This window comes from Malus domestica, chromosome 10 (assembly GCF_042453785.1).
Source record: "Malus domestica chromosome 10, GDT2T_hap1".
Taxonomy (NCBI): Eukaryota; Viridiplantae; Streptophyta; class Magnoliopsida; order Rosales; family Rosaceae; genus Malus; species Malus domestica.
The window spans coordinates 28193155-28209140 of NC_091670.1; positions in this window are offsets into that span (position 1 = coordinate 28193155).

The window sequence follows — 15986 nt, forward strand, 5'->3', positions numbered from 1 at the left end:
AACCAACAAGGTTTCAATCAAATAACGTTGAGAAATAGGGACTGCATCCAAAATCACTCTATAAAATAACAAACCAATATATGCATGTTGGGGGCTGTATCCGTTTGTTGTTTAAGTATGTGTTTAAGAACAATATATGGCTAGTCAAAAGATGAATATGAGTTGCTACTCAAAATTATTTATTACTGATTTATAGAATATCGTGTTTATAATCGGAAACGTTTATATCACAAATCACTCTAAAGACCACCTATGCAAAAATCAATTAAAACTAAGGTCATTTAGTCATCTAATTGTCAAAAACAAATGAACGGAATTAGTAAAAGTATTATGAAATGTTTATATATTTGCTATAATAAATTAACTAAATAATTTTACTTTTAATTCATTTTTTGTAGAAATAATTTTTACAACGTCATTCATCCTATGAATGATTTTGATAAATAGAAGTTAGCCAATTAATTAGCTAGGTTATTAGTGGCTTTTTGGCTGGCAAGATAGTCAGTGGCTCCACCTAGTCAAGGGAGTCAACACTCCAACACCGACTTGTTTTTTTTTTTCTTTCTCGAAGTTTGACTTTGCTAACTTTGAGAATATTTGTGTCGACTTAACTGTTAGCCAGTTAGATGTTGCCTTGTCAAGCATGAGAATGGCTTATACCAATCGTGTGCACTGTTGTCATGTCATTGTGAATTAATAAAATTATGTTAATGCGTAAATTTACTATCACATAACATTATGTTACAGTTTAAATTTTGAGATTTGTGTATATTCACTACACATATCTCAAAATTTAAACTCATCCATTGATGATAAATAAGATAGTGAACATCACCATCACTTAATGGTGAGAAGCAAAAATATTTGCTTTAAATAATGGCCAATTACTTCGAGTTACTTGCATATGACTAAGTTAAAGCTGAGTAAGCAATTTGATCATGAACATTTTGTGGCATGTAAATCCCACCAACCACAAGTCAAAGTATTGGTAATAAGCACTAACAATACTGAGAATGATGATCTCTTACTATGTCAACTCCATGCCCTATCAAATGAATTGTTGGGTTTGTGATATATGTTATTTTAGTGGAACCTCTAGAATTTTCCTTTTGCATGAAAGATGAAGTCCGCACACTACTTTGGACAGTTTTTTTGGCTCCCTGTCATGCTTAACCTCTTTTGCATGAAAGACGAAGTCCGCACACTACGTTCAACTTCAATACCATGGATGAGAGTACTTTAATGGATCCCATGTGTGGAGTCTTATCTTAAAAAATCTTAGAGCAAAAGATATGTTGCCGCTTATTTTAAATTGTAGCTAGATTATTGTGTACTCCTCCAATGTAAGATCATGCATTTCATTCCTTCAACCTGCATTGTACCAAACTACGCCAACAAGAATATATTCATAAGTGCTATTTTTTGGAATAAAACTTGAAATTAGAGAGCAGAATATGGTATATGGGATTAGTGATAAAAATTCTTCTTGAGTGCAAGATGTTGCCCAAATCACTTCACTTTTTCCTTTCATACCAAGAACAACCTTCTATCCTTAATCTTATTAGAAGACTTTCTCAAGCAACTTTCCCCAATGACTAATTGTAGATGAAAGTTAATTTCGAACACCTATTTGTTGTTTTTTTATACACCCCTGTTTATTTTTTGCTTATGAATTGAAAAAATCAAAGGTTAATTAATTGGCATAAACAAACAAGGGCGTGCGTTAGAAAAAAAATGAGCATGTAGTCATTTCCCAAAGGTTTTTGAAATGTCATACGAACTTATAGACATTTTTCAGTTTGTCATATGAATTAAAATTTTAAGCGGTTTGCCATATCAATTTTCTGAATTAATTTGCCATCTCAGCTTAACTCTATTAAGTTTCCATCCAAAATAAGTTTGTGTTCAAGGTTATTTCAAAATTTTGATGCCACGCCCCAACCCGCGAATAAAGACTATTCACGAGTTAGGGTATGAGCTATATCTTAGCTATAGAAATAAATTCTACAACCAAGATATGGTGGAAAATAAAACTAAATTATAACGATTACACCATACATCAACAAAATCATGCATAAAATTTTTTGAATATGCAACGAAACAACAATAGGGCACAAATTAATTCACAACAAAAACTACTATAGTTAAATTGTAACAATTCTTTCAAATACATAAAATATATGCAAGTGAGATGCATGAATGTACTCACTCCCTTCTAATCCTGTCAACCCATACCTAAGGCACCCAAGCATGCACGTCCCATACCATGCTTATACCACTTGGCTTCGAATACCTTAGAATATGAGTTAACTCCCGTTCCCTTAAACCCACTTTTTGTAATTAAATTCTTAGTTTCCACTTTATTATACAGACACTTCCCTCGACGCCCAATTGTATATTCAAGCCCTTCCCCCGACGCTTGACATATACAAGATTTCATATTATTTTATAACCAACCGGTTGTATCTTAAGCCTTTCTCCTGATGCTTGACATATATGATAAGCTCATATTTATATATATTTTACATCAAATTCACTTGTATTTTCTTAGTTAGTTCCTTATATTTTTGAGCTATTTACTTTGTTTTTGTGTTTAGTAGGATTTGTCAAGCAAAGAAAAGAAAAATAGCACAAGTTGGATATTAAGTGACAAATTCGTCAAAACTGCCTGTGCAGGTCAGCTGACGTTGGAAGCAAGTTGCGAACAGCTCAGAATGAATTAGAGAATGAGCCTTATATGCTTAGAAAGCTACGGATGTCTATTTTCTGGAGCATTTCGTGGATTGTTAATAGCATTTTTGTAGAAGAAGTTATGGCCGTTTTAACACTGAAAGGTTTCCAAGACGCTGTGCAGTTTGTAACTGCATTGAAGGCAATAAATCCAATAAAACTTGCAGCCAAGAACAAGCCAGCTGACATCTCCTCAAATATCAGATGAAATGGAATTAAAGATGAGGATTAAGTGGGAGTAATTGGCATAAAGGTTGCCCAAAGAGTTACAATTGTTTTACAATTTCCTCTCACTTATTGTCATCACTAAATGGCTGTTAGTGGGGTGAGTTATGGAGCAGAAATGGGGCAGCAAGCATGGGCATAAAGGCTACAGGTTGCAGCAGCAAATGAGAGTTCTTTAGAGAAAAAAAGATAGAAAAAAAAGGAAGGAAATGAAGGAAAAAAAAGCAAGGCTGCTGCGTTGAGAAAGGAAGGAAAGGAAGGAGGAAATCTTGGCATTCTCTTCTCTCAGTTTTATCTTCTCAAACTCATGTCTTTCTTTTGGTTTATTTTGAGAACTATGTGTAACTAATTTTTTAGAGGTTAAGGGCTGTTTTGAAGCCCCGAATATGATTGCAATTTTGTTATGACATTTCGTTAAATTATTTTTATGAATGGATGAAACTTGGTTCACTACTTGTCTCATTGATGAATTCTTTATTTGTTTTCTATGGATGCATACGTAGTAAGCATTTATAGGATTCTAATGCTATGAGTATGTGTGTGCCTGCCCTTGTCGAATGAGGACCTACATATGTTCTAAAGTAGTATTTGTTAATTGCGATTAACATGTGAACCAATTTCTAGGATAAGTAAGACAACGCCAGTACTTACGATGCTTTGTGATGACTCAAACTCTTTTCGTTCTTAATGATTTCTACTTGTTAAATCTATGAACACGTCATTCTAGATTGCATGCTAGGGACTAAGTTAAGTTGAAAACGCCATTCTCTTAACATACTACGTAAGAAAGAGTAATAGGTTGAGTTCTAACATTGAGCCAACTTGAGCATCTTCATCCGGAAATAAAAGGAATTTGAATGAAACATAACATGTTTGCATGATTATTTGGTGGTTGATAGCAATACCCCTAACTCGTTTTTCTTAATTTATGAATTACTTAATATCTGTTTCTGTCCTGTTTTTGTTCGATTTAATTTAAATAGCAAATCAACTCCAAAAATCCCAAAAATTTGTAGAAGTGTAGCTCTGTGTGTCTAGTGTTTGCTTATAAAATTTCGTAGACTTTAGATTAGTGTAAGTCAGTCTAATAATTATTTTTCGGTGGCTGGTCAGTAGGGACAGCAACCAGTTTTTGTGACATTTTAAGTAGTTAGATAAAACAATTTTCTGCGGGAAAGACCCTTATTTTCATATGCTACAATTGATAAATCTTAGCTTTAATAAGGAAAATCAATAGGATATTTGTGTGCTACTTTGTGGTGTGCTTTTAATCCTATCAAATTTTTGGCGCCGTGTCGCCGGGGATTGTTATTTCTAATTACTTATTTCTCTATTGTTTTCTTTTCTTGTCTAATTAGTGTTTTTGTTTTTGTTTTTATGTCAGGTACTCTTCGTAGTATATGCATACTCGAAGGTCCAAGAACCAGCCCCCCTTGGATGATTACTCTCAGAAAGTTTGATCATGTCCACCCTTGAAGTTGATTGTAAAATTGGAGTTTGGGGGTCATCGCTTGATTTAAATACAAATTGGGGAAGTTTTCAATCCAAATGCTTTATTTTGTTTCTTACTATTTTATTTTATTTTTATTTTTATTTTATGCATTATTGTGTTTTCTGACATTGGGGACAATGTCCAGTTTAGGTTTGGGGGTAAGGATTGAAAAACTGACGAAATTGAAAATTTTCATACCTTCGACTAAGAACTGGTTTGATTTGTTTCTGTGTTGTTTCTTTTTGTTTTCTTAATTAGTTTTGTTTACTTTAAAAAAAACATTCAGAAAATATTGTCTTATTTTCTTTATCGTTTTGAAGTAGATTTTTGTTAGTTTCCCGACCCAATGATATAATTGGATTGAATTTGAACCACGGTGATCAAGAACTTAGTAAGCATGTGTTGTGTGAAATTCCTTATTCTCTTGTTAGCCTTACACATGTTTAATCATCTTTGAAAAACCAAATGTACATAGCCTTGTTAATGTGAAACTAAAGCATGACTTAAAGCTTCACATGTGAATATAGTGACCATATACAACCTATGTGAGTTTTTGAGCCTATTGAAAGTGTGTGCATTTTTCATACACTCATATTCTTTCATGTGTGATGAACTTATGTGAATTACATCTCTAGAACTTGTGTAACGATCTTTTGAAATGTTTGTCATTGATTGCATGAACTTGAAAAGGATAGAGGCATTAGGTTTATCACCATGGCCCAAATAAGCATGTTTCCTAAAGAAAAATGATATTATTAGATTGTCAATTTGAGCCGTATATGTTGAGCCTTTTATTTCTTATCACCAGATATGTCTACCCTTATACCTTAAACATTTTTCCTTACCCTTTCCAAGCTAGCTAGTAAGCAATGTGAGATTGTCTTATGAGTAATGTTTGTGAAGTACTTTGAAGGAGTTTGGAAAAAGAATAAGTGTGGGGGTATTTCATGTTTGTATTTAGTTATGTGCAAAATTGGTTCCAAAAAAAAAAAAAAAAAGAAGAAGAAAAAAGAAGAAAAAAAAAGAAAATTGTATACAAAGAAAATAAAAAGTTTTTTTTTAAGTTTCAGTTTAGGGGTGTGGTTGGAGGTATTAGTAGAATGGTTGGAGAGCTTGAGTTCTTGTAAATCTCAACAAGAGAATTGCTTGCAATGTAGCTTGGAACTTGTGTTTACCTATCCTTTCATTTCTATAACCCTCTCCCTAAGCCTCATTACAACCAATAAAAGTCCTCTTGATTTAAGTTTTGCAATTATGATTGTGGAGATGAGATCTTTATGCAAGCTTATGGTAGATCGTTCACATTTGATTCTTTGAGCGAAACACGTTAAACTAAACATATGTGTGATTGAGTGTATGTCTCGTGAGAAGATCACTAGTTAGCATGTGGTGTTTTAAAAAAAACTTGAAATTGCATTAGCATGGCTATTACACACACTACACTTCATGGATGATTAAAAGGTTACTGCTAACATTTGAATAAGGAAGATGAGCTTGGATTAGCTTGTTTGGTGCTAGCTAAGGTTCTTGATGATTTGTTTTCTTGAATGAAATTTTATGAGGGTCACATAGGGGGAAGCTATTGTTTTTCATGTTGCTACTTTTTCATATTTTCTTCATTTTGCTCGAGGACTAGCAAAAGCTAAGTGTGGGGGTATTTGATAAGCTCATATTTATATATATTTTACATCAAATTCACTTGTCTTTTCTTAGTTAGTTCCTTATATTTTTGAGCTATTTACTTTGTTTTTGTGTTTAGTAGGATTTGTCAAGCAAAGAAAATAAAAATAGCACAAGTTGGATATTAAGTGACAAATTCGTCAAAACTGCCTGTGCAGGTCAGCTGACTTTGGAAGCAAGTTGCGAACAGCTCAGAATGAATTAGAGAATGAGCCTTATATGCTTAGAAATCTACGGATGTCTATTTTCTGGATCATTTCGCGGATTGTTAATAGCATTTTTGTAGAAGAAGTTATGGCCGTTTTAACACTGAAAGGTTTCCAAGACGCTGTGCAGTTTGTAACTGCATTGAAGGCAATAAATCCAATAAAACTTGCAGCCAAGAACAAGCCAGCTGACATCTCCTCAAATATCAGATGAAATGGAATTAAAGATGAGGATTAAGTGGGAGTAATTGGCATAAAGGTTGCCCAAAGAGTTACAATTGTTTTACAATTTCCTCTCACTTATTGTCATCACTAAATGGCTGTTAGTGGGGTGAGTTATGGAGCAGAAATGGGGCAGCAAGCATGGGCATAAAGGCTGCAGGTTGCAGCAGCAAAGGAGAGTTCTTTAGAGAAAAAAAGATAGAAAAAAAAGGAAGGAAATGAAAGAAAAAAAAGCAAGGCTGCTGCGTTGAGAAAGGAAGGAAAGGAAGGAGGAAATCTTGGCACTCTCTTCTCTCGGTTTTATCTTCTCAAACTCATGTCTTTCTTTTGGTTTATTTTGAGAACTATGTGTAACTAATTTTTTAGAGGTTAGGGGCTGTTTTGAAGCCCCGAATATGATTGCAATTTTGTTATGACATTTCGTTAAATTATTTTTATGAATGGATGAAACTTGGTTCACTACTTGTCTCATTGATGAATTCTTTATTTGTTTTCTATGGATGCATACGTAGTAAGCATATATAGGATTCTAATACTATGAGTATGTGTGTGTCTGCCCTTGTCGAATGAAGACCTACATATGTTCTAAAGTAGTACTTGTTAATTGCGATTAACATGTGAACCAATTTCTAGGATAAGTAAGACAACGCCAGTATTTACGATGCCTTGTGATGACTCAAACTCTTTTCGTTCTTAATGATTTCTACTTGTTAAATCTATGAACACACCATTCTAGATTGCATGCTAGGGACTAAGTTAAGTTGAAAACGTCATTCTCTTAACATACTACGTAAGAAAGAGTAATAGGTTGAGTTCTAACATTGAGCCAACTTGAGCATCTTCATCCGGAAATAAAAGGAATTTGAATGAAACATAACATGTTTGCATGATTATTTGGTGGTGGATAGCAATACCCCTAACTCGTTTTTCTTAATTTATGAATTACTTAATATCTGTTTCTGTCCTGTTTTTGTTCGATTTAATTTAAATAGCAAATCAATTCCAAAAATCCCAAAAATTTGTAGAAGTGTAGCTCTGTGTGTCTAGTGTTTTCTTATAAAATTTCGTAGACTTTAGATTACGTCAGTCTAATAATTATTTTTCGGTGGCTGGTCAGTAGGGACAGCAACCAGTTTTTGTGACATTTTAAGTAGTTAGATAAAACAATCTTCTGCGGGAAAGACCCTTATTTTCATATGCTACAATTGACAAATCTTAGCTTTAATAAGGAAAATCAATAGGATATTTGTGTGCTACTTTGTGGTGTGCTTTTAATCCTATCAATATACAAGGTTCATTATTTTACATTCAAGACAAATTTCAGCCCTTGAATATCCTCACAACTCAAACACAACTTAACTTTTTTCTTACTTTACAAGAATGCTTATGTATATGCCATGTAACAAGGATATTAATAATCACATGCTCTATAACATCTGCAGCACTAATCAAATTGTTAGTAGCCAAAATTGTATTATATCATGTTACTCCATCTCTCTCTAGGTGATATTGATGTATAACCCTATCTGAGTTCCATAGAGCAATTATGTTGGGTAAGCTCTCATGCATTTTCTGGGATTTGTCTTTGTTATTTTACAACATTCTTAAGGGAAGTAAATGAATATTTTTGATGGTTTGGTGGGAGTGCTTCTTATGGCAATGATCTCAAAATATAAATGCATAAATAACACAAGATTTAAGTGGTTCGCCAAATCGAATACATCCGCTGGGGTTTGCTTTCATTGTATTTCACTATATATGAGGGACTTACAAATACAATGAAAGATGGCTTAAAGCCTGAACAATATGTGAAAGAAAGATAAGAGGTAATATGAAAGGGAGAATGACTTTCTTTTTGGAGTGGTTCTTTCTTCCTTTTTCTTCTTCTTCTTCCTCTCTCTTTTCTCCATGTCTTCCGTTGGTTCTTGCTCTTTCCTTTATAGAGATTGCATGACATTTTTCTCTCCAAAAAAATCTCTCAAGTGTGCCAATAGAAAGAAACCAAGTGTTGTACTAATCATTAGACATAAAATGTGTTCTAATAACAAATCAACATTTGTTGTCCTAATCATTAAGAATGATATGTGTTCCAATGGAAAAACGACAAGTGTTAAGTTAATGAATATCATGCAAGATGTTCCTTGCATCAAAGGCCACGTGAAATGTTCTAACCACAATAAGTTGTCATCTTCCTCTATATAGAGTGGTGAATATCATCCTAATTATTATCAACTTTGTCAACTCACCCTTATGTAAACTTCCACCTCTTCACCCTAATTATTAGCTTCTATTAATTACCAATTTCCACCTCATTCTTTGGAGAAAAATCAAGCTAACTCTACTAGAAAATTCCAGCTTAACTCTCCAACCCTTTTACACTTCACTAGTTAAAGATCAAAAGGGCTAGCAAGGGTTACTTAGTTGCTATTGGCACAAAAGGGTAACTAGAAACCCTAACAAATCAAACTAATGCATCTATACATATAAGATACACTGTTACTAGACAAAGTTACAAAATTATGATGATGATGCCAAAAAGAATAGAAACCTCTCTAGTTGGAGACATTTGAGTATAAAAGTACTAGTTAGACACAAAAAAATATTTTTGTAGTGAAAGAATCCTACTAACTTACATGTCAAAAATACAAGTTCTTGTACTTATAATATATAAAAGGAAATTTAAAAAAAAAAAATCATTACATTTGAAATAGATATAAGTACTTACACACATTTACATAACCTTTTTTTTTTAATACGGGGTATTACATTTGACCTCCTTTTTCACAAGTTTATTTATTTATTATTTTATATATATGTACACTTGGGAGAATAAATTGGTTTTGAACTTTTGACATTGTTTTCACAAGTTCTTTACTTCTCTTTGGTACGAACCCATAAATTTTGGCTAGTAAAAAAGATATGTCATGTTCATTTCAAAACTTATGGTGAACTGAATGAAAATTTTGGCTAAACTAAGATTACTTGATCAACATACATAGAGCAATTAACAATTTAAAAGTGGAAGCTAACTCATATGCACTCATAAAAAAAATATTACCCATGAAATTCAAAGCCTAGTAGTATGGTGAACCAAGACTTAACTCAAATTCCCAAGAGAGAGTTGAGAATTCATTATACCTTTGTAGATCCTCTTGCATTTGCAAAGGCTATTCACTCAAAGTGAGGGTCTTCATTCCTTTGTTCTCTTTGGCTCATTTGGATCTTTGGCTTCTTGGATTTGGAAGGTAGAATAGGAATCCCCAAATTTTCCAAAAGAGGAAGCCTCTAAGTCTCCACACCAAGGAGAGATGTGAGGAAGAGATGAGTGATCAAGGGAGATGAAGATGCTAGTTTTCCTCTTCTATGGTCGCCGACCTCCTAGAGAGAAAATAGAGTTATTTTCTGTGACGACCCATCCCTAATTTTCCTATGTAATTTCTCGCCGAGTATGTGTATTGACAGTTATGCCTTTAGTGGCGAACGACGTGGACGTGTTTATTTCCTCCTTATTTATTTTATCGTCTTCGTAAATAAATTGTGCAGGTTATTACGAGACTACGTAGATTTTATCAATGCGAAAACACTATTCCAGATAGATTTTCGATTTCCTTTCTGTACAAAATCTAAAACCATATCCCTAGCCTTCTATTTAGGCCATCATGTGCACTCCACCAATCTCATCCATTCCCTCTTTGCACCAACCAATCAGAAAAAGAGAAAATGAACTCTCTCTCTCTCTCTCCTGTATACTCTCCCTCTCTGCAAACCTCTTGAACGAACCCTAAACCTCATAGATCGAACCCAAAAACTACCCCATTGTACTCATCTCAGTCCCACGATCACAACCATGTTCTTGAAACCCAGAATGGACGAGTTTTCAACGTCAAACTCATGAGGTCCGAACTCAGTAATATGAGTTCATCAGATTTCAGGCCGAGTTAAGGAGTTTTGAAGGTAGATGAAGCCTTCCCATAACTCCCCGAGGTCTCTAGGACATTTTTGAAGAAGCTTGGACGTCGAAACAACGGAGTTTCGAGGAGTTCACTTTTGGCCGAAACTTTTGAGGCGTTTTCCGGTGACCTCCGTCCATTTTTTGGACTCCAAACAGGTATAACGTGATTCTACTAAGCTTCAAATCCATATAAAGTAGGTTGAAAATGGATGAGAAATGAAGAAGTTATGCTAATTTCAAATCCATATAAAGTAAGTTAGTTGCAGACGGCGGCAATGGCGAGGACAATTGGAAAAGGTGATGGAATATTCTGTCAGAGTTGACAGAATATTTCTGACGGCATCAGGTAACGCCGTTAATCTCTGCTAGCATTTAACAGAATATTCCGTGTAATATTCTTGATGGCGTCAGGCTAGCTGACGGCACTGGCCTGTGCGTGGGGGCGTGTCTGGCGTGCCATTGCAGGCGCGTGGAGGCCCGTGAGTTGTCCAAAAATTATTTTAAAAATTTGGGGATGTTCGTGACGTCGAGTAGGTCACGATGGTATATTTAAACCCTAGGTTTGAGTAAACAATGGGGGTTTTATTTAGGTTTACGTATATATGCTTTAATTAATTCGAAATTAGTTATTTCACATAAAGGGGAAACATATCCCGAGGACATTCAAGGCCAAGCTAGGCTCGGGGGCTACGACCTAGTGACGTACTTGTGAGTGGGAAATTTATTTTTATATCTATACGTATTTATAGTTTCCAGAATTGCATAAATACACCACTTTATGTTTATATTGCCAAATAATTGATAACTGCGATAAATGCTACTATATGGTTGAGATATTACTGTCATGACATTCATACATATTTGTACATGCTCATCTTGCTGCACCGGTGTTAGTACTCACCCCAGGGCTAGGGCCAGTCCTTCACGTGTATGTTCACATTGCACCGTTCACTCGTCTTGGATCCAAGTTAGGTGCCAGTCTTGTCGGGTAGATTGCATTAGGCAATCCGACTTGTATGTGACTGTGCTTCTGCATCAGCCTTCACGTGATTGTAGTACTAGAACATATTGATTACACCCAGTCCTGTTCGTGTCAGAAATTATCTGTTCGAATTCATGTGTCAGCCTAGATGGATAAGCATTTAGCTATACTTGATTATCACATGATTATATTATTGTGGCATTTGATACATCATGACTTGGCATATTTCTGGTTATAATATTATTACAATGTTGTTGATTTATTGTTTACATACCTACGTAGTATGTTTTAAGGAAACTATAATTGTTTTACGGCGAGGGGTTAGTATATTCAAAAATAAAGGATTTTGTATAAGCATTGTTTTGCTGACCCACTCAACTTTGTTTTTCATCCCTCCAGAACCTAGATAGCTGTACTCTTTGTGGCACTCGAGGAATTTCGACAGTTCTGACATTCTCTTCTGTTTAGACGTACGAACTTATCACTGTTATGTAATAAGTGTACTTTAGTTACTTTGACTACTCTTATGTAGTCTCACTGTCTATTACGCTCTGAATAATTGTAGTGGGTTCTTCCCACGATTGAGCACTCTTTCACTTTTTAGTGTAATTAGTTTCAATTAGTCTTGAAATTATTCACTTTTTACATCACTTACCCTTATGGTTACGTCACCTCACGGTGATGGCCAGCATGCTTCGACCTTCCCAGGTCGGGGTGTGTCATTTTCCCTCATGAAAACCCTAATAAGGCTAAGGCTTCTAACTCCCCTTTTATAGTCACCCTTTAAGTGACTTAAGAGAGATGTTGATGCACAAAATCGGAGGTCTTGGAACAACGTAAATCCGACCGTGAATCTGCAAGAAAGTAAAGAACACAAGATGTATCGTGGTTCACCCAATGTTTGGACTACGTCCACACTGATGTTGATTGTATTTCTCTCTAACTGTATGTATGGGTTACAAGTGTGAGAGGGAATCCCCTAAAGAAAAAAAGAGAGAGTTTGAGAGCAGAGACTGTGGTAAGGATGAGACCTCTGTTTAAGGGATGTGAGCCCCCTTGATTGTGAGGGTGAGGAGTCCCTTTTATAGACTAAGGGCTTCTCCCCTTTTACATAGATCATGGGCTCAATGTCTGAAAACCCAAGTAACGAAACCCAATATAATATGGTACTAACAGTAGTCCCCCAAGTCTTCAGTCAAGAGAATCTTTTGGTTGGAGACTTGAAATTTAGTCCATGTGTGGGCCGAAGTAACTAGATGTTGTCTAGAACTGATACTTGATATAAGGCGATGTTCGATCTGAAATGATGCTCAACTAGAAGTAGCACATGTTGCGAGGCTGCTCAGTTTGTGGCTTATGTTGTCTTGGTTGGCTCGGCTTTTGGCGTTGAATGTGAGATAGTCCATTTTATAGAATAAGGGCTCGCTCCTCAATACATAAATGATGGGCTAGAGTTGATGCTTACGGCGAGGCGATTGCTCAGCAGGCAGCGATGCTCTCTAATGATGGTAAGGGAGTCATTTTTATAGAATAAGGGCTGGCTCCTCAATACATACGTGATGGGTTAGGAGTGATGCTCACGGCGAGGCGGTTGCTCAGCAGGCGGTGATGTTCTCTAATGATGGTGAGGGAGTCCCTTTTATAGAATAAGGGCTCGCTCCTCAGTACATAAGTGATGGGCTAAGAGTCTCTCTCTAATGAAGGTGAGTAAGTCCCTTTTATAAAATAAGGGTTGGCTCCTCAATACATAAGTGATTGGTGTTCTCTAATGAAAGTAAGGGAGTCCCTTATATAGAATAAGGGTTTGCTCCTCAGTACATAAATAATGGGCTAAGTCCCCTGAGTATTTTTCATGAGGCCCAGTTGCAGAAGCCCAATATATGGTACATAGTGTAGTTCTTCAAGTCTTCAGTCAATAGAGTCTGTTGGTTGGAGACTTCAAATTCAATCCATGAATAGGCCGAAATGGTGGTTGTTCGTAGGTGGTCTTTGTATAACATGTACTGAAGCTTTGTAGGTGAAGCTTTGAAAGTGAAGCTTTGAAGCTGGAGCTTTTGTAAATGAAGCTTTGAAGTCGGAGCTTCGTAAATGAAGCTTTCGAAGCTGGAGCTCTGTAAATGAAGCTTTTGAAGCTGATTGACATGAGTGATGCTCATGAATGTTTATATGAGTGATGCTCATGACTGTTGACATGAGTGATGCTCATGAATGTTGACATGAGTGATGCTCATCAATGTTGACATGAATGATGTTCATGAATGTTTATGTATGATTGACATGAGTGATGCTCATGAATGTTTATGTATGATTGACATGAGTGATGCTCATGTATAATTTTGGAGTATTGGAAATACTTTTGATCACCTGGTTGGTGATAATAGCGGCAGGTTGCTGAATAATTTTGGAGTACTGGGCGTACTTTTGATCACCTGGTTGGTGATAATAGCGGCAGGGTGCTGAAAATTTTGGAATACTGAGCGTACTTTTGATCACCGGTTGGTGATAATAGCGGTAGGGTGCCGAATAAATTTGGAGTACTGGACGTACTTTTGATCACCTGGTTGGTGATAATAACGGCATGGCGCCGAATAATTTGAGGCCATAGGGCCTGGCTCTTTTGGGCATATGGGCATTGGTCCTCCACATAACATTCTAGCCCATTATTTTAGGCTTGCCCTTTTTTTATTTTTTTATTTTTTTATTACCCTCTGATAGGGTTTATACAGATGTCTGCAAAAGATAAGAAAAGTAAATCACATTATTCAAAAAAGCTGCTGCAGAAGGTGGGTATGGCAGATGGTTGGATAGTAGGATAACATCTGCACAATTGAAGGGAATTTGAGCTTTTGCTTTTACTTTCTCTTTTCCACCGCACCTCTCTCTCTGTCTCTGTCTCTGCACTGCTGTCATACATGTGCACCTAGTTAATCATTAATACCTTATTTGCAGTTTGTCCCCTACCCAGTTGAGGTCCTACCAAGTTAAATCCCAATCTCTCAGATTTTATTCTTTTCTCTTCATTGTTGACCATCACCAAGCTTACGCTTTTCGGCACCAACCTCACCAGCTCGATCTCGAAACAAATTTCCACCCTTAGTTCATTCTCCTTACAGAGAGAAACTAAAACAGTAGCAGCTTGTATCTTAACTCCAACTGAACTTGATCGAAGAAGAGAAAAAAACACTGGGATTGCTTGAGAGTGAGATCCAATAACCCTGAAAGCATTTTCACGAGTATCAATAAGCTCAAGCAACTGCTTCAATGAATACTCATTCTCTTGTACAGATGAGGAACTTTGACGCAGCTGCTCAATGCATTGGGTAACACTTGCCAATGTCTCATCTGCATCCTCCATGCTCATACTACGGTCTCGTGAGCCTATTTGTATAAGAGAATGTGGTGTTGGTGGCCCTGAATCTTGAACTTTTGCATCACTATTCCTTTCCAGATCATTAGGAGTAAGGGTGCTGCCATTGGTGGCAGCATACCTCCATCCCACTGTGATTGCCATGACAGCTTTGCTGCTACTCTTCAAGATTCCTTAAGAAAAACCAGCGAAGAGAAAAGACCAGTTTGCTCTTCTCCAGATCTACCTCTTACCAAATGCACCTTAAACAAAAACGGAAGATCAACACCCTATTTTTCAAACAACTTGTCTCCAAACACACTAAGATCCTGCGATATCCAGGCCTTGAGACTCAAGGGCTCCGACCCGGAATCTGCATACGACGACCTAAATTCATGAGTCTCGATCCAGAACTCCGCGTACGGCTTGCTCGGGTCGATGTCAGACCCGGAATTGAGCGCAAAAAGCCTAGCAATGTTAGACCCAGATTCCGTCGGCTAGTTTGCTTTATCAGGTTATTGGGTTTTAAGCTGGAGCCAACGACGGAGGTGGGATTGTTGTCCGTCGGATCGGTGGGATCGTTGAAGAAGTAGGTGGTGGAGGGCTCTGTTTGTGGTTAACAGTTTGTCGTGATAAAAAAAACGACTGGCTCCGGGGCTGTTACTGCAGTCTACATAAACCAAATACAGAGGTGGGTTTTCTTCTTTCTTCGTCGCGAAGCGGCCGGCGATAGGGTAAAAATGAATAAGGGCAAGGGAAAGAGAGTGCTTGAGCTTGTCCAAAAGAGAATTGACGAACTCCGCCTTATGGCAGCGATCCATGGCTTCCAGAGGTTTCTCAAAGGGGAAGCCTTTCTGGATATAGTGGACAGAGAGCATGGCGAGGTTAGTGGGTGCCAAGTACAATGGCTGCTGTGATTCCTCTGAGACATGGTGTGGAATGATAAAACACTCTGATATGTGTTTGACGCTTTGAGAGTTCATCTTCTTCAATAACCTATTGGATAAGTAATTGCTCTGGCTTTTTGTATAAAGTGATGGCAGACTTGGTGAAGTGTTTATTTGGAGAGATTTTCAGTAAAGAGGGAGTCTGCGAAGGTTTTCTGGGTTTTTGTGATTTTGCAGATTCACAGCGGAGGTGAAAAAATGAAA